The sequence below is a fragment of the Patagioenas fasciata genome, chromosome 18 (assembly GCF_037038585.1).
Source record: "Patagioenas fasciata isolate bPatFas1 chromosome 18, bPatFas1.hap1, whole genome shotgun sequence".
Lineage (NCBI taxonomy): Eukaryota > Metazoa > Chordata > Aves > Columbiformes > Columbidae > Patagioenas > Patagioenas fasciata.
In genome coordinates this window covers 546,953-564,256 of record NC_092537.1, presented here as the reverse complement: position 1 = coordinate 564,256, position 17,304 = coordinate 546,953, and the positions used below count along the sequence as shown (strand labels likewise).

General features: G+C 64.3%; 1 protein-coding gene across 21 annotated transcripts in view; it reads left to right on the top strand.

The window, feature by feature from the left end:
• Positions 1-17,304, top strand: part of RBFOX3 (RNA binding fox-1 homolog 3) — a 135,037-nt gene that overhangs the window by 89,332 nt on the left and 28,401 nt on the right. For 20 of the 21 annotated variants that reach the window (XM_071816596.1, XM_065852112.2, XM_071816594.1 and 17 more), the window contains one exon: positions 15,801-15,845. The gene's annotated coding sequence lies outside the window, so the exon portion shown is untranslated. Of the gene's footprint in view, positions 1-13,857; positions 13,877-15,800; positions 15,846-17,304 lie in introns of those variants that run through there. The other variant, XM_071816605.1, reaches the window with a different exon arrangement.

The following is a 17,304-nucleotide window of genomic DNA, read 5'->3' as shown; positions in this document are numbered from 1 at the left end:
CTGCTCCGTGTCCGTCTGTCTGGGAACAGGGACCCAGGTGGCTTTGGAAGGTGCTCTGCAGCCGTTCGGTGTCTCGTGCGCCGTGTGCCGCCGGCTCCCTCTCCTCCCTCCCGAGTGTCCCGGAGCGCGGCACCAGCGGCTCCAGTGGGACTTGTGCGAAATATTCCCCAGAATGATTCATGACGTTCCTTCAGCTGATTTTTAACTCTGATTGCTTCTCCTTCTCTTCAGCAGAATTTAACTAGTTTGCCTGGAATATTAATAATTAAACAGCAAGGAATTATATCCCAAGTAGTCTTTTCAGATGAACATTGGTGATTGTTTCAAAGTGCGCAGCGCCGGGTTTTTGTGGCTCTTTGACAGAATTTTGCTTCTTTTAAACTGCTGACACCAGTAACCCCATAAATTAGCAGATGATGGAGGGAAATCGCCTGGCTGCTTCTGTTGGTTTTTATGGTTTGATTTGTTAATAGGGGTTTTGGGTTACAGCCAGGAACTGCTGACCCGGCACAGGGAAGGGTTCGCCCGCCGTGCGTCCCGGCGAGGGGACGGGGGTTTGGGGACGTGGTGGGTGTGAAGCCCCTGGGCTTTGGGGGTGCGTCGCCGATCGCTGCTCCGTCGCCTGTTGCTGGGTTTGTGTGCGGTCTCTGCAGAGGGGGTTCCGCCTCCCTCGCTGCTGTGCAGAACCACCCAGCGCAGCTCGTGCGGCCGGGGGGCGCTGGCGCCTGCTGGGGCGCGATTGCTCTCGTCGTCAGCAGGACGGGCAGCAAACGCTGCTGGCACCCAGGGCTGTGGTGGCACCTGCTGTCCCCGGCGCGTGACAGGGGCAGGACCCAGCCCTCCTGCCTCCCCGCGGCGATTGAGCCAGCTGGGAACTTGAGGTGTTGCCCGAGCGTGGGGACATCGCAGCAGCTTGGTTGGGTTTAACTGCCCCGCCTGCGTCCCCGCCTGCGTCCCCGCCTGTGTCCTGCCTGTGTCCTGCCTGTGTCCTGCCTGTGTCCTGCCTGTGTCCCGCCTGTGTCCTGCCTGCAGGGAAGGCAGCTGCAGCCCATGGGTTCAGCTTTTGTGGTGCCCAACACGTGTTCCCGAGAGCGTGGCCAGGGCAGGACCCGGTGCCACCAGCAGCTCCTGCCCGGGTGCCACCGGTGTCCCGGTGCTGCCAGTCCAGGAGCCCCGGGGCGGTGCTGCGGGCGCTGGGTTCCCCTCCCGCGCTGTCCCCCGGGGCCGCGGTCCCGGCTGCCGGTTCTGCTCCCGTCCCTTGCTGTGGAGCTCAAGCTTCATTCATTCAGAAGGGAAAACTTTCACATCTCCCCGACCAACACCAACCCAAATACAAATAAATTTCTCTCAAAGTGCAGCCGTTGGAGAAAACTAAAGGCCGTTAGTCAGGCTGACATCAGAGGAGCCGCATTCGCTCTGACAAGCGGCAAAGGCTTATGTTTTATTCACCAGGCCTGAAAAATACCTTCCCGAAGAGGGGGCCCATAAATAAACCAGTGTGATGAATATTACACGGGCTGAAAACTGATAAAGCAAGGGCCCTAAACACGAGCTGCACAACGAGGTTAGAAAAGCACATGGTTTTCATTACATCTGATCCTGCGTGACGCGTTGGGGGAGCGGGGAGGTGGGACGGGGCCGCAGCGTCGCTGTGGAGGGGAGGGTCGGGGTGCGGAGCCGCTCCGGCCGCGCTGGGGACGCCGTGGACGCGGCACCGCGGCTCCAGGTCTGTGTCGGGGCGTTTCCTGGCTGGGAAATGTCCGTGGTTCTTCAGGTTCTCCCCTGCGGGGTTTCCTGGCGTCTCTGTGGCCCCAAGAGCCCTGGTTTTTGCGGTTCCCACGGGGTCACGTCAGGGTGATGAGGAAGGAAATGGTGTCTGGTCCTCGAAGCGGTGGCTGCGCCCGGGCTGGGGGTGGTGGCTGCGCCCCGGGCGCTTTGCCGCTGGTGTGCGGCGCTGCTGGGTGCAGGCAGAGCTCTCCGTGCCGCGCTGGCTCCCCCCGGCTCCATCTCCAACTTTCAGGAACGTTGGCTTTTCCTTCTTTCCGCTCAGTTAAGAAACCGAAAGCCGGGCTCCTCGGGAAGCAGTCGCGGGGCTGCGGCGGCGCGGGGGTCCCTCCGCGTCTCTGAACGGCAGCCACGGACAGCGCGAGGAGTTCCCTTCAAAGCCACACGTTCACGGGCGGCAGAGGGGAGTTTGCACAGATTTGTGTGCCCTAATCCCGCGTTTGGCAGATTCTGTGTGAGCTGTGTGCAAACCTCCTTTGAAAAGTTCCCCTGCTCTTCCTGGGGAAGCTCAGGCTGGAGCCCGCGGGGAGCGGGAGCAGCCCCTGCCTGCACCGAGGCAGGAACCTTGAAATACGAGCACTTAGCTTTTTATTACACCATTTAATTGCTGCCTGACAGTCTGATCCACCATTAAAAACACCAAAGCTCGGGGGAATTCACCATTGTTATTCACCGCGTCTCTCTCGTCCTCCACCGCTCCGAGATCCCATCTGCCGGTGCAGCCCTGGCCGGGCGGCGGGGGCTGCGGTGCCGTCCGCTGCTGCTGGCGTGGCCCTGGGCGCAGGGACGGGGCCGGGGCTTCGGCGTGAGCCGCGCCGGGGTCTGGGAGCCGTGGTGCTCACGGCAGCGCAACCAGTGCAGGGACCCCTGTGGGAGGTGGCCAGTGGGGCCCCCTGAGCTGGACCCGTCCTGTCCTGGGGGGGATGCGCTCACGAGTGGGTGTCCTGCCCACACGAGTGGTGTCCTGCCCACACGAGTGGGTGTCCTGCCCACAGGAGCAGCCCCAGCCTCCCCATGCGTGGGCACCCCCTACTCGCCATGGGCCGCAGGGCAGGTGCTCTCAGGTCCCGGTTTTCCGCCGTGGGGGCTGTGGGCGGCTCTCCCCGTGTCCCGGGGCCGGGCTGGCTCGGTGCTCACCAGCTCCTCCGGAATGAGAGGTTTGGCGTTTCTCGCTGTGTGTTGGAAGAGGAGCTGAAAGCAGCCCCGGTGGTGGTGAGCCAGCCCCGCTGCCCACGGCTCCCGCGGAGAGCGGCTCTGCAGATGTACGAAGCAGTTTGGGCAATTGCCTTTCATGTTGGATACAGGTTTCGCAAAGCTTTTTTCCTCAGCTCTGGGCGCTGGGCTGCGGAGGCGGCGGGCGCTGCTGTGCTCGCGCATCCCGGCTGCACCGCCTTGCTGGCGCTGGAGCCTCCCCGGGGTGCGGGACCTGACCGCGTGCTCCGGTCCTCACCGTCACCGGGAACATGCGGCCATCCCAGCTGCTCCGGCCAGCACGGGCGCCTGGGGAGCCGGGCTGGGCAGCTGCTCTGGGCAGTTCTTCCGCACCATCTCCTAAGTGACGATTTGCCTTTCTGTCCGCGTCAGGTGTGTGGAAGCGGCAGTGTTGGCTGGCGAGGCGGGACGCGTGGACCGGGGAGCTCCCGGCTGCCAGGGGATGTGGCTGTAGCAGGAGCCCCCCAGCAGACCCATGGTCGGGGGAGCAGCCCCGGGCCAGCGAGCTGCGAGGTCGCGGTGGATTGCGTGGCAGCGGTCAGCCGAGATCATGGGCTTGTTTTCCTCTGGGCCTCTGGTTCCCCAGCCCCCTTCCTTGTGGTGTCCCTGCTTGAAGCAGAAGGTGACATGAACGATGCTGCGGGGGGCAGGTGGCCCCAGGCTCTGTGCGTCACAGCCGAGGCCCCTCGGGACACACCGGTGTTTGCCCACGGCCACTTGAGCCGGTGTTAGCGGGGCCGGGGCGGCCTGACCCCGGTGCCTGGTGCCGAGCTCTGCCCTGCTCTGCGGCACAGCCCCCCCAGGCGGGGTCCCCGCGCTGCCCCCCCCTCCGCCAACACTGTATTAAAAAAACATAATTGATTTTCCTTCCTGCCAGCGCTTAACCTGGACTTTCCCGCTGCGGCGGCACAGGCCTGATTACAATATCTCTGAAGAGGGCAGTGAGTTATAGTAATGGACACTCTTCTCGCTGTCTGTGCCGCTCATAAATCTATCCTCTCCTGAAAGTGCAGATGGTCCATAATCGTCCATCATCCCGAGCCGAGCGCCGGGCAGTGCCGGGGTGGTTTTCTCCTCTGAGGCCGCTTTTTCTGCAAGCTAAACGGAACCGTGGTGTGAGCTCTCTCGTAATGGAGTGCGAGCAGCCCCGCCGTCAGCCGTGATTTAGGGGGGGATGAACAATAAATATTGCGGCGGCTGGGGCTGCGAGCAGGTGCTGGAGGGAGGCGGCAGAGCCGGGGTGTGCGCGCCCTGGCGAGCGTGGTGTGACCCCGGTGAGGGGGTCCCTGCCAGCCTGCGCTCGCAAAGCTCCATCTGGTGCTGTTGTGCCTGAGACTTGGCCCAGACCCGCGGCTGCCGCTGCCGGCGCTGCCGCCGTTCGCTCTGCACCGGGGCAGGGCTGTCCGGCAGCGGCGCCGCCCGGCGGATCCCGCGGGGTTTGTCACTCCGGCAGCCTCTGCCGGTGCCCGCTGCGGTTGGGGACCTGCCCGCGCTGCCCACATGGAGCAGGGCTGCAGGAGCTCCCGTTGCTGCCCGTGAGCGGGGGCTGCCCCGAGCCCTCTGTGCCCAGATCCCAGTGCCTCCTTGCTGGCTCCATCCCCTGCCTGTCGATGTTGTCCTGTCCCCGTCACACCGTCCGGGCTCTGTCCCCTCCCCGCGGGAGACCCGTGCCAGCACTGGCGGCTGCGGTGCAGGGAGCCGGTGATACTGAGCCATGGTGCTAAATGTCTGTATCGACCCTCCCAGCAGAGTCGATTCCAGCTTGGTTACAGTGATTTTATTTGGTATTTAACACCTGAAGCGTGTGCGTCTGTGCCTGCGGGTGGCCCAGGGACCGCGGTGTGCTCGCTTGGAGCCGGGCTGGGGTTCCCTGTGCTGGTGCCGAGGACCTTGCCCGTGTGTGGTCGCAGTCCCGAGCCCTCTCCATGGGGAGATTTGTCCCCGCCGCCGGTCCTGGGAGGGGCAGGGGGGCAGAACCGGGGCCGAGGACCCAGCAGCCCGGCCCTGCTCCCCTGTTCTCTTGGTGGCCGGCGCGGGCGCTGTGCTCAACACGGGTTTAGGAGGAAACGCTCGAGCTTCTCTCCCAGAAGCCTGTTCTGGGCTGATTCAGAGCTCAGAGCTGCCTTTCTTGGTGCTGCCTTGCGGCTGAGCCCAGGAAGCTGCCCCCACCTTGCGGAGTGCCCTTATTTACAAGAATCCCCCTGGCATGGCCTTTAAGCGCTTCCATTAACATTTTTGCATCTTGGTTATTGTGAGCCCGGCCCCGCCGGGACCGCGCGTGGCAGGCGGCGGCGCTGGGCTCGCTTTAATTGGTTTCGAGCTCCTGCTGCCGGCTGTGGAGGGGTCTCTTTCCCTGTGTAATGACCTGGAATCTGATCAGGCGGCTTTTATTAGATTGCGAGACTGGAAGTGTAACTCCGTGGGACCAAAGCAGAGCAGGCGCCGCGGTGAGCTGGGAACCGTGGTGCTGAGGGAGCACAGCCCCGGCTGCCCCGCCGGGCCGACACGGCCCAGCACCTGCGCACGCCTTCCAGCTCCTGATGGCAGAGCCGCTCCGGTGGCGGCGCGGCCCCCGGCTCCTCCGCCGAGCTGCCACCAGCACCCGCAGCCGTCCTGCCCCGTGCCACCCGCGTGCCTCTGTGCTGGGGTCAGACCCACCAGGGCTCCATCAACCAAGGGGAAGGGTCCCAGCGTGTCCCCTGGGGCTGCGGGGACTGCAGGGGACCCCGGCACAGCACCGCTGCTGGGAGCAGCACCAGGTGCCGCTGCAGCCCCGCATCTGTCTGGGCAGCGCTGGGAGCAGGACGGGCAGGGAGAGCAATCGCGGCGGTGATGGATGGTGCGCCGGTGGGAGCCGGCAGCTCGCGGTGCCCGCGGTGCCCATGAGCCGCTGGATCCTGCGCTGCTGACGAGCTGGTTGGGGCCGTCGGGGCCGTGCCCCGCCGAGGGCAATCCCGCACGGGATCTCGGTGCAGCCAGGCTACGGCAGCCGAGCCGGCAGCCCCTGCTGCGGTTCTCCTTGCTCCTGCCCGCATTCGTGGTGAGGAGGGCTCGCGGCCAGTTTGGAGGCTCTGGCAGCATCGGCTGGTTTATTAAGCTAATAAAACAATGTTAAGTATCCGCACGCTGGAGCCCCCTGAGGTCTCGTTATGTGCAGAGGAGCTGGGGGATCCCGGTGCCTCCGCGCCGGCGATTGCTCTGTTGTGCTGCTGACCAGCGGAGCGGGTAGCGCCGCGCCAGGCCACAGGAGCGCCAGACGTGCCTTTGCCTGTCCCGGTTGCCGCTGCACTGGTGCTTGGGCACCTTGTGAAGCCCCCGCTGCCACTGTGTCCCCTCTGCGCTCCAGGCAGGGCTGTGTGGCTCTAGGGAGACTGGTGGCATCTCCTGCCACCCGTTCCCCTGTGGCTGCACAGCGCCGGAGCCGGGCTTGGGAGGCATCGCCTGCCACCGCGCCGGGGCTGGGCTGCGCGGCAGCGCCGGGCCCTGGCTTTGTAAAACCGGGCGGGTGCAGATACACCCGATGCCAAGGCAGGAAGGCGCGGAGCTGCTGGGGGCTCGGAGGGGCCGGGGGCGCCCCCGCGCTGCCCCTGCTGCAGTGCGCCCGCGCTGCGCGGCGGTGCCAGGCGGTGCACTGGCAGCATGCAAAGCAGGCCGTATATAATAGATAATAATTAATAGACTGCTCCGGCGGCTAGCTAGGTAAGTAGATAAATAATTTTAATTATCCTTGGGGAGGCTGTAAATTCGCACACAGCCCTTTATTAAACTCTCTGTTTACAACAGTCATTTATATTGTGTGTCATTTTGCATAAAATCCCCTTGGGGCCGAATAACACTGTGTAATAACGGCTCTGTTCCTGCCAGCACCGGGGCCCGGAGCCGGCGGTGCGGCAGGACCCGCAGCTGGCGGCAGGGACACGGACGCCCGGCCGAGGGCCCGCGCTGCTCCCGGGAGCCACCGGGCGCTGTGACCCGGCCGTGCCGAGCTCTGCGCCCGGGGGTCCCCGAGACCCCCGCTCCTCCCCGGCACAGCTGCGTTTGTGCTGATGGCAGGGTGCTTTTTTCCCCCTTTTTTGCGCATGTCTCTCAAAAGAACCATAAATTCCGAGCTGTGAAATCCCGCTGCGTCAGCAGTCTGCAAAATGAATTGATATTAAACGCGACAAAAGTCTCTCTAATTCACCCTGGCCGGTTTCTGCTTCCCTCCCTGAAGCCGTAATTGGAAAGCGGAAGAATGGCGATTGCCATCGTCACTGCCCGGAATAACGCTGACCCACCTATTACTGAGAATCTCGTTAATTAAGGATTATTTACGAATAACTGTGGTCTCGCAGTGCTGCACGTGCTGCCCTGACAACGCGTGTCCCCGTCACACGCGCACGCTCCGCGTTGGCCCCGGGCCCCGCGCGTCGCTGCAGCTCCCGCAGCATCTCCCGCATCTCCGGCATCTCCCGTGGTTCCTGCATCTCCCGTGGTTCCCACATCTCCCGCAGCTCCCGCGGCGTCGGGGGTGGTTCTGCCGCAGCAGGGGGTGCAGGACCCTGGGAGCGAGCGGGTGCTCGCCGTGGTGCTCGCCGTGGTGCTCGCCGTGCTGCTCGCCGTGGTGCTCGCCGTGGTGCTCGCCGCGGTGACCTCCGTGGCAGAGTACTGTGCTCTGTGGACTGATGTGTTTTCAATGGCAGTTTCTGGCACAGTCCCGCCAACGTCAGGACAGGGGGCTTTGGGGGTTTAAAATGACCTTTAGAGGAGCAGGGTGTGTTTCTCCGCTGCTGGGGGGGTTTATAAAGGGTTTTTCAGCGTGGAGGGGCTGGGCGCTGCTGCTCGGGCACCAGAACCAGCCAGGCTGTGCCGCACTCGCCCGGCCGAGGGGACTCACGCCTGGGGTCCCGGGACCCGTGGCTGTGCCCGCGCCCGCCCAGGCGCACGAGGATGCTCGTGTTCTCAGTTCTGGTGGCACACGGGGGTTCCTGCTCGCTCCGGCTCCAGACGCGTGCCAGAGGCACCTTTGCAGAAGTCAGTCAAGCAACCGTGTAGTTTAATATCCCCGCGATCAGGGCTGACATTTATGTCGTTAATTTTAAAACACTTTATTTCTTTTCTATTAAGTTAGACTCATTTCCAACAGACTAAATAACTCTCCCTAACTGTGGCCTGGAGTTTTAGTGTTTCCTCCCCTCTTTAGTTCTTGTTGCCTTTCTGGGCAGCTCAGCGAGGGAGGAAGAGCAGGAGGGGCTGTGTGAATCGCAGGGCAGGTTCTGCCTCCCTCCCCATGCGCCGCCTTGGGCTTCTCCCAGCGCCAGCTCCTCCGGCTCCTCGCGTGGCGCTGCCCTCGGCCCAGGGCTTGTCCCCGTCCCCCTGCCCGTCCTGTCCCTCCAGCTGGGACCCCTCGCCTTCCTGTGCCGGGACGCTGTGTCCATCCTCACCCTCGCCCTGCGGGTCCCGGGCTGCACCGGGCTCGCTGTGCGGGGTGGTCCCGGGCTGCACCGGGCTTGCTGTGCGGGGTGGTCCCGGGCTGCACCGGGCTCGCTGTGCGGGGTGGTCCCGGGCTGCACCGGGCTCGCTGTGCGGGGTGGTCCCGGGCTGCACCGGGCTCGCTGTGCGGGGTGGTCCCGGGCTGCACCGGGCTCGCTGTGCGGGGTGGTCCCGGGCTGCACCGGGCTCGCTGTGCGGGGCTCGGGACTGCACCGGGAGTTCTCCCCGCCACGCCGGGCCGGGTTATTAGTTATTTTTAGCAATCGATGTTATTGATGCCGTGCTAGCTGGAGGAAGCCACTGGAGGGCTGTTCTTCCAACTCATTACGTTTAGAGCTGAACTATCCCCTTTTTATATAAATCCTGACACATAAAGACAAAATACACGGTTTTCCGTAGCGCTGCAGCCCGGGGTCGGGGCTGGCGCTGGGCAGGGTCCCTGGCTGTGCTGGGCTGAGCAGCACTGGAGCAAGCGTGCCAAGGACAGCTCCGGAAGGGCTGTCACATCGCTGCTGCACCGGTCCCATGGAGGGACAGCCAACGGCGTCCCCCCGGGCCCCCACCCCGTGGCCGGAGGGCAGGGGCTGCCCTGTGGGGACAGAGCCCTGGCGGTGGCCGTCCCGGCAGCGGGAGCCCTGGGCAGGCGAGCGGGAGCGGGACAGGGTCCGCGTGTCCCTCGGGCCGGGGTCCCCGCGGCTCCCGGACTGCGGTGCCGTGTCCCTGTGGAGCTGGGCGTGCAGACCCCTCCCCGGCAGCGCCCCCGCTGCCCGTGAGCTCAGCCCGCCGTGGCGACCCAGAGACGCCTCTTGCCATTTACTTTTGTAGTTTTTCATTTCAAGATGAAATTAAGCTATAGAGAGCAAAAAGCAACCCTTTTTCTAAAGCAATGCATCGGCGCATCCCTCAAGGGGAAAAAGCTCTTCCAGGGAGGATTTCCTGCACTTTACTTGTCCTCCGTGTCTCGGTGCTGCTGCGCTTTCAAGACCCTCGCCCCTGGGCAGTTCCCCTTGCGCTCTGGGTTTTTGTGGTTTGGTTTTTTTATCTTTTTTCGTTGTTACTATTGTTTCCCGTCCATTTTACAGTAGGTCTGTATTTAGGATGAAAGCCTCTCCGCTCGCCCTGCCGTGGTTTGTGCCCTTGCGGCTCCGCGGGGCCGAGCGGGGACCCCGCGCTGGGCGGCCGCCCCGGCTCACCCACCTGTGCCTGCGCCCCGGTGCGCGCAGCCGAGGGCGCCCGGCACGCGTGGCCCCTCTCCCACGGTCCCACCTGCTCACAGGTCGCTGCAGGCTGCTCCGTGTTCCCGTGGGCTCCGGTCACCCTGTCCCCGGCTCGTCCCGCTGGCCGCCGTGTCCCTCCCTCGCTGCACAGCAAGCGGTCTCGGTGGTGGTCGCCCCTGGAGCGGAGCTGTCACCTCTTGTCACGTCCCATCAGGTTCTCACTAAAGGGGCTGAGCCGCAGGTTCATTTATGGTGTGCGCACGGGGGAGCCGAGGATGGGAATAGTGGCTGCCCTTAAATAAGTCATGAAGCGGGATCCCAACAGCACAATTAGAACCCTCCGTTAATGATTATTTATGGGGCTGGGAATGCTTATTTAACCTGACTATATTAAATATTAAACCAAATTATAATATTTATAACAGTATTTACAACAAGAGGGAGCGGCGTGTTACCGGGGCCATGGCGTGGGCCGGGGGCTGTACCGGTCCTGGTCGCCCTGCCCGGGGGTGCCCTGGAGCTGCTTTGCAGCTGCCCGAGAGGGGCAGGGGAGGCGGCTGCTGGCGCTGAGTCCCCGTGGGACCAGGCACCCGCTGAACTGACTTCACTTGCAGTTCAGGCCCCACGGGGACGGAGCGGCAGGTTTGGCAGAGACCAGACCCGGAGGAGCAGCCCCGGGGGCCTCCAGCTGCCCAGAGCAACCGGGAGACCTGTGGCTGAGTTCCTGCGAGGGTTCAGCGCCGTTGTGGCCACTAATGGTATTTTCAGGTGTGCAATGCAGGATAATGACAGGGCTGATCAAATCTCCAGGTTGGGTTTGGGGTCAGGAGGAGCCGAATTGCTTTTGTGTCCCTGGAGCCGGAGCAGGCTGCGGGACGCGGGGTCTCGCGGTTGCTGCCCTCGGGCTCCGCTCCGTTCGGCAGAGCCGGGGCTCCTGTTCTGCTGGCCCCAGCAATTGTGGGAGGTGAGTGAGAAATCCCTCCACGCTCCCAAAGGCGGTGCGATTGCAGGTTCCGCAGCCTATTGCAGATAAAATGATGATTAAGGGGTCCTACCCTATAAGCAGACAACCATGTTGACCTTATTTAGGCTCCTAATCAATTTGCCCCCGGTGTGATTAATTGAGATGGTTGCCATTGATTTTGCCTGAGTCGGGAGCAGCCGGGCTGGGATTCGCAGGACGTTGGCTGGGAGGTGCCGGGGGCTTGGGCAGCGCGGCGGCAGCGGCAGGCGGAGCCACCCGGGCCCTGTGCCGGGGGTTTTGGGCTTCATGGGGTCCCCTTGCAGCAGTGCCAGCAAGGGGGTCCCTGGAGCATGGCCTTGCTGTGCTGCGAGGGGCGGCGTGGCCCCCCGGGCTGGTGAGGGGTCCCCAAGCGCCGAGGTCCCCAAGCGCCGGGGTCCCCGTGTGAGCTGCCGGCAGCTGCCAGGTGGGAAATGCTCTGCCCAGGGCTGCGCGCCGGGTGAGGGACCCGCAGCACGGATGATTGGAAAGGATTTTCTAGCTAAATTGCTGAGCAGATGGATTTACCCTGGACTGGTCCTTGTGGACTCTGGAACATTTTCTCTTCTGTCACGGTTCCTGTTTCTGACCTGCCATTTGCTCCAGCAAGCGAGCAGAGAGCCCTTGGCGTCCAGCTCCCGCTGCCATTCAGGAACACGGCGGCACCGCTGCCGGGAGCCGCTCGCCCCTTTTCAGGAACGGTGCCGGGGCCCGGCAGGAGCCCCTGACAGCCCCGCTCCCCCGGGCTCCCCCTGCGCTGCCCGGCGGTGCCGGCGCGGTGGCGGGAGGAGCAGCAGCTGCCGGTTGCGCGGGGGATGCTGTGCCAGCGATGCGGCCGTGGGTTTCATAACGAGCCGTGGATCGTTACAGCGACCACCTGCAGTCGGTGCGGCCGTGGCGACTCCTCCGCGGTGGCGTCTTGGCGGACCCCTCCGCGGTGGCAGCGTGTGCAGAGGGGCGGCGGTGGCCCTGGGCGGGCAGGCTGGGCTCAGTCCTCGCTCCGTCAGCGTCTCCGCGCGGTGGTTTGGCTGGTCAGTGCCGTTGCCAGAGCCCCTGTTCGTGGCTGGTATTCCTCTTTCCTAGAAGAAGGGGAAGGATGAGACAGTGTCTCCCACCCAAAGCCCTTCCCCTTCCTCCAGCAGCGTTTCTGCCATTTACATTAAAGGCTGTAACGGGCTGGAGTAAATGGAGCAGGTTTGCAATTAGTTTTCAAAGTACTTATCTCATTAAAGTAAATGAATTATTGATTTAGTGACACTCATGCTTTTAGTGAGCGGCACAGTGCCATCACCACTCTGTTCCCTGGCTCACCGCGGTGGTGGCCGGTCCGCGCACACGTGTGCCATCGTGGGTATGCAAGCGGCCAGTGGCCTCTCTGCCTCTTGCTGGCTTTGTAGCCAATGCAGACCCACGCTGGCCGCGAGTCGTGTCTGTGGGAGCACAGACACGGCTCCTGTGGGCACGGTGGCCGTGCCGGGACACCTGGCAGCCCGTCCTTGCGGTGCCAGGGACGCCGAGGCAGGAGGGCGGAGGCAGCCCCACCGGTGGCACAGGGCGCTCGGCTCGCTCGGTGCCAGCCGAGCTCCGGTGTGGGGCTGCCAGGGCCGCGAGGGGGCTGGTGCTGGTGCCTCCCACCGCCCGTGCTGCCTGCGGCTCCTCTGGCCAGCGCAGCTCCAGGCAGGGCAGGGTGAGGGGTGCGGGGGTGAGGGGTGCACGGGGTGAGCGGTGCACGGGGTGGGGGGTGCGGGGTGTGCGGGGTGCAGCGGGTCTGGCCGCTGCCCGGCGGCGCGTGGCTGCAGGAGGGTGAAGCGCTGACGTGCTGTGCTGGAGCCAAACGCTGATGGCTGAACCTGCCGCCCCCCTGCCAGCTGCTGACTCAGCTCTTTTGCGCTTCTCTGTACAGAGATTTAATCTCTCCCGTAAGATAAAATACTCCATTAATGGGAACCTGCCTACTCAGAGCCACCTTCTCCAGGTTCCAGGCAGGAAGGGCCGTGCTCTCCGTGGCCAAGAGCTGAGGCTGCTGCTGGGGGTGCGCCGAGGGCGGCCCTGGGAGATGGCAGCAGCACAGCCGGACACGCTCCCCCCGTGCTGCCGTGCCCGTGTCTGATACGGGGGATGAGGGCCGGTGGGAGGGGTGCCGGTGGGATGAGCTGGGAACGCCGGGCTCCTCCGGTGGCGCTGGCCGCGCGAGTGGGCGCCATGCGGCTCTGCCGCTGGGTTTCGTGGGTGACACGTGTGTCAGAAGCACTGGGTCCTCGTCGGGAGCGCGCTGGGAGGGAGGCGCTGGTGGTGCTGCGGGAGCCGTGGTCACCGCCAGGAGGAGGCGCGGGGGGGCGAGCCGAAGTTGCCGCAGGAATTCTGGTTGGCAGGTTCACAGCCATGGCTCAGGCCGGTGTTTTGGTACCGGCAGTCGGGACCGGTGATGCTGGCAGGGCCGTGCTGAGCAGGCACGCTCCACGGGTCACGCCGTCCCCTCCCTGCGGGCTGAAGGGCTCCGGTTGTCCCTTGCCAAGGAAGGTGGTTCTCCCTGGGTTCCGGAGCTGGCTCTCACTCAGGGTCACTCAGCTCTTGTCTTGGGACAGCGCGGGTCCCCGGGCAGGCGGGAGCCGCCAGTTCAGTACTGGGAAGGGGTTACGGAGGAGGGACGAGCACCGTCTGTTGTCACTGTCCCCAGGAAGTGGCTGCACTTTCTGGGCTGGAGCCACCGGCTCAGGGACTCTCCTGCGCGGTCACTGAGCCCTGAAGCCGTCCTGGCGACGGCGGCTCCTCCGCCCCGCGCCCCGGCAGCCCCACCGCGCACCTCCGGAGCTGCTGGGAACGGGGCGTTTCATCTGAGTTTAGAAAAACGCTTCTCGTTTAATTAAAAGTGTTGACATTGTGCCTGGCCAACCCCCGCCAGAGAACGCCGCTATAAATTAAACATTAAACCTTTAATGGCCCATAAAGAAATATTCGCTGCTGCTTATGTATATAGGGGATATAAATAGAGAGGGCTGCTGGGGGAGGGGCAGGATATTATTTTTCCTCAGCCAGATAATCTTTGCTAATGAATTTAATTAAAAGCAAAATTAATTTAGGTTTTTTGTTGGAGGGAAGGGGAGTTAAAGCGTTCTTTGCAAAACTACAGAGAAGTTTCCCAGCGCAGCGGAGGGGGCGGGCAGCGCGGCGCCGGGGGCGCAGGGTGCAGGTGCGGTGCTGCGGCTCCGGGGCTCCGGCTCCGGGGCTCCGCCGGGTTTGGCTGCTGGGCTGGGCGTGGGTCTCTGTGCGGCGGCCGGGGGCTCCAGCCCGAGCCCATCAGCCGGAGCTTTGCGAGAACAGTGGGGCCAGGGGTGAGATCCCCAGTGACGCTGACCCCGATGGCCCGGAGCACTGGGCTGCTCCTGGGCCACCTCCATCAACGCTCTGCTGGGCTTTTCCTCTCCTGCTTTGGCGCGTGTGGCAGGACAGGCAGGGGTGGGCTGAGCATCCCAGTCCCCGTGGTGCCCGAGACTGCCGGGATTTTCGGCGGGCTGGTGCCGGGCTCGGCGAGCTCCGTGGCTGCGCGGGCGAGCGCGGCGCGTCCCGGCTGCCGGGCTCCAGGCAGCTGCGGGAGTTTCTCGGGAGGCGCCTTCCTTGGGAGATGTGTTTGGGAAATGAGATTTTACCCAGGGCTGTACCTCCCCGCGGAGAGCGAGCATCCTTCAATTATTCATGGCCAACAGGCTGTCTGGGTTCCCCGCACACCCAAACCTCGCGCAGCACCCGCGGGAGCTCTCGGCTCCCGCTCTGCCGCCTCCTGCAGGGATCCTGGGGAGCGTGTTCTTGGCAAAGCCCAGCAAGATCTTGGGAGTGGCGGGAGGGCCGTGCGGGGACGTCCCCGCGCTGCTGCGGACCGGGGAGTTTCCAACCCACGTCCCACAGCCGAGTCTGCCCTGTGCTGGGGCCGGGGAGGGGGACCCCCGAGCCTGGAAAACACGTTTGGCTGGGTGAGCGCTTTCTGGAGGGTTTTTATCATAAGAGCACTAATGGAAGTCAGCACCAGCCTAATGAGCTGTGCTCCTCCATGAATCTGATTCATTGAGGCAGGAATTACCATAATTGATTATCCTGCTGTGCGGCTAAGAGCGGTGTTTGCTGACAGAAGTGCCCGGGAACCGGCTCTGCTCTTCCCGAGCCACCGCGTGCGGCTCCGGACCGTCCGCGCTCCCGCCGGGATCGGCCATGGCGCGGGGTCCCTGCACCCGCACTGGGGCACCCGGGGTGCCTGGTCTGGGGTGCTGGCTCCAGGGGACCCTCAGCTCCAGCCCGCGCAGGCGGAGCTGCCGCTGCAGCGGGAGAGGCTGCGGGAGAGGCTGCGGGACGCGGCCCCCGGGTCCCCAGAGAAGCAGTTAACAAGCAGAAACAGCCCTCGCTTACTCTTCGTAAAAAACTCTAGTGATCTGTAAGCTGTTCTCATTATTTCTGAGGGTCTGACATGATTTATGAACATTTGGGTTGGCAGTGTTGCAAAAGCCAATTAGTTGAAGTGCAGCTTTCAGGAAGTTTTCTTTGAAATTCGGTGGTGTTCTCCAAGAAGTGCCCAGAGCCGGGACGGTGGCGGCGGAGCCGGGTGCCGCAGGGCTCGCTCCCCGGGGGAGCGTGGCGCCGTGCCGGGGCCGAGGGGCAGGGCCGGCACTGCCGGGGCAGGCACAGGAGCACCCGCGGTGCCTGCGGGGAGCTGGGGTGGGCGCAGGGCTTGGGGCACCCGAACCAGCCGAGTGTCTGGCGTGTCAGCGGCGGCCGTGTCCTGTCCCGGCCCGCAGAGCCCTGGCCAAGCCTTGGGCTGCGTGGGGGGCCAGGCTGGCCTGCAGAGCCCCGGGGAAGCCGGGGAAGGGGCCCGTGGTCCGCGGGAGCCGGGCCGGGTTGAGGGGTGCTGGGCAGGGTCCTGCTCCCAAAGCGCAGGTGCTGCTGCGGCTCTCACCCAGGGCAGGTTTCCCAGCACGCCCGGGAGGTAACGCTCACGTTCATGCTCGTATTTCATACTCGTATTCCAACGTTTTGCCAGTCAATGAGCAAATAGCATTGACTGTAAGCAGGTTAGCAATGATGATCATTGATTTTAATTCTTCCTCCTCTTTCTTGTCTTTTCTTAGAGAGCCCATCGCGAGCATCGCGGGAGGAGCTGGGCTGAGTAAAAGGTATGGAGGCGTTCGCTGGCGAGGGCTGTGCTGGGGCTGGGGCCAGGGTCCCTGTGGGGTCCCCGCTAAAAGCTGCATGCTGACCCCTGCATGTGTGGGGCAGGCGTGGGCGCTGCCGCCGAGCTGCGCGGGCCGGGGGGGACGGGGCGGCACCTCTGTTCCCGCGGGCCGGGTGCCATGGGAAGGCTGCCCGCTCCCCGCCACCCGCACCCACCGGGCACCGAGCCCCGCGCACGCGTCGCAGGAGGGCGGGAGTCGCGGGTGAGGAGGGCTGGGGGCTGCGGTGCCCGTGAGCTTCTGTGTGTGCTGACGTTGCTGCCTGGCTGGCTGTGCGGCTCCTGGGAGCTGTGGGGTTGGTGTCCCGCAGCTGAGCGGCCCCGGCGCCTGGTTGGGATGGGGGGGTCGGGACGTGGCTGCGGGGTGGCCGGGCACTGTTTGCACCTCGGGGCGTGTGGCTGCGGGGCTGGGGATGCTGGAGCAGGAGGAGGTGGAACAGCGCTGGGAGGAGAGCTGGGCTGGGGAGCTGCTCCCTGCCCGCCCTGCCCCGGCTCCGGCTCCGGGACGGCGCTGTCCCCCGGCCCGGTGACACCCCAGGTTTTGGGCTGTGTGGCAATGGAGGGTTTGTTCTGCTGCAGCGGGCTCCTCTGCCTGGGTCTCTGTGCCCGGTGCTCACCAGCGCAGCAGCGAGCGGGTCCTGTGGGCTGCGGGGCCTGGGGCCACGGCCGGGGCTGTTTGCAGGGCACAAAGAGGAGAGGGTTTTGATCACCAAGATATAAGAGGGAGTGGGAAGCCCCCCCGCCTTGGGTACCTGCAATGGTGGCTCCTCTGCTTTATCACCCTCTCCTGGTGCTGAATTATTGAGAGTGTTGCTTTCTTTTATTGCTGTGCTGGAGGAGAAATGCCTCAGCCCAGCTCTGCTTTGAATATGATTACGGGGCTGGAGATGTCAGAGCCAGCTGGGCCCCAGAGACTGATCTGCCACCCCTCTCGCTCCTCTGCCTTCCCTTATTCTTATTTATTCCCTTGCTCCTGCGCCTGGTTCAGCGCACGCGGTCCCCTCGCGCTCCTGTGCCGAGCGGTGCCCTGGGAGGACGGGAGATTTACTGCCTGACCAGCGGCTCTGCCGGGGGCTCTTTCCCCCGGGGATCCATCTCGCCCCCCGGTCCCACGAGCAGAGGCAGAGCCCACGCAGGGCTGGTCCCCACGGACCCCCCGCCTGTCCCCTCGCCTCCCGTGTGGGACCTTGGCCAGTCCCGTGGCTCTCCCGTGCGGGATGGGGTGTCTGTGCCGGGGTCTGCCGGAGTGTGCTGGGGGCTCAGGATACGGCCGCTGCCTCCGTGTTGGTGGGGACTTCTGGGTGCCCTTCTTGTGCAGACCGTGGCAGCCACATCCCGTGGCAGCCACATCCTGTGGCGCAGGGCGGGTGGCTTGTGCAGGGACTGTCCTCAGTGCTCCCACA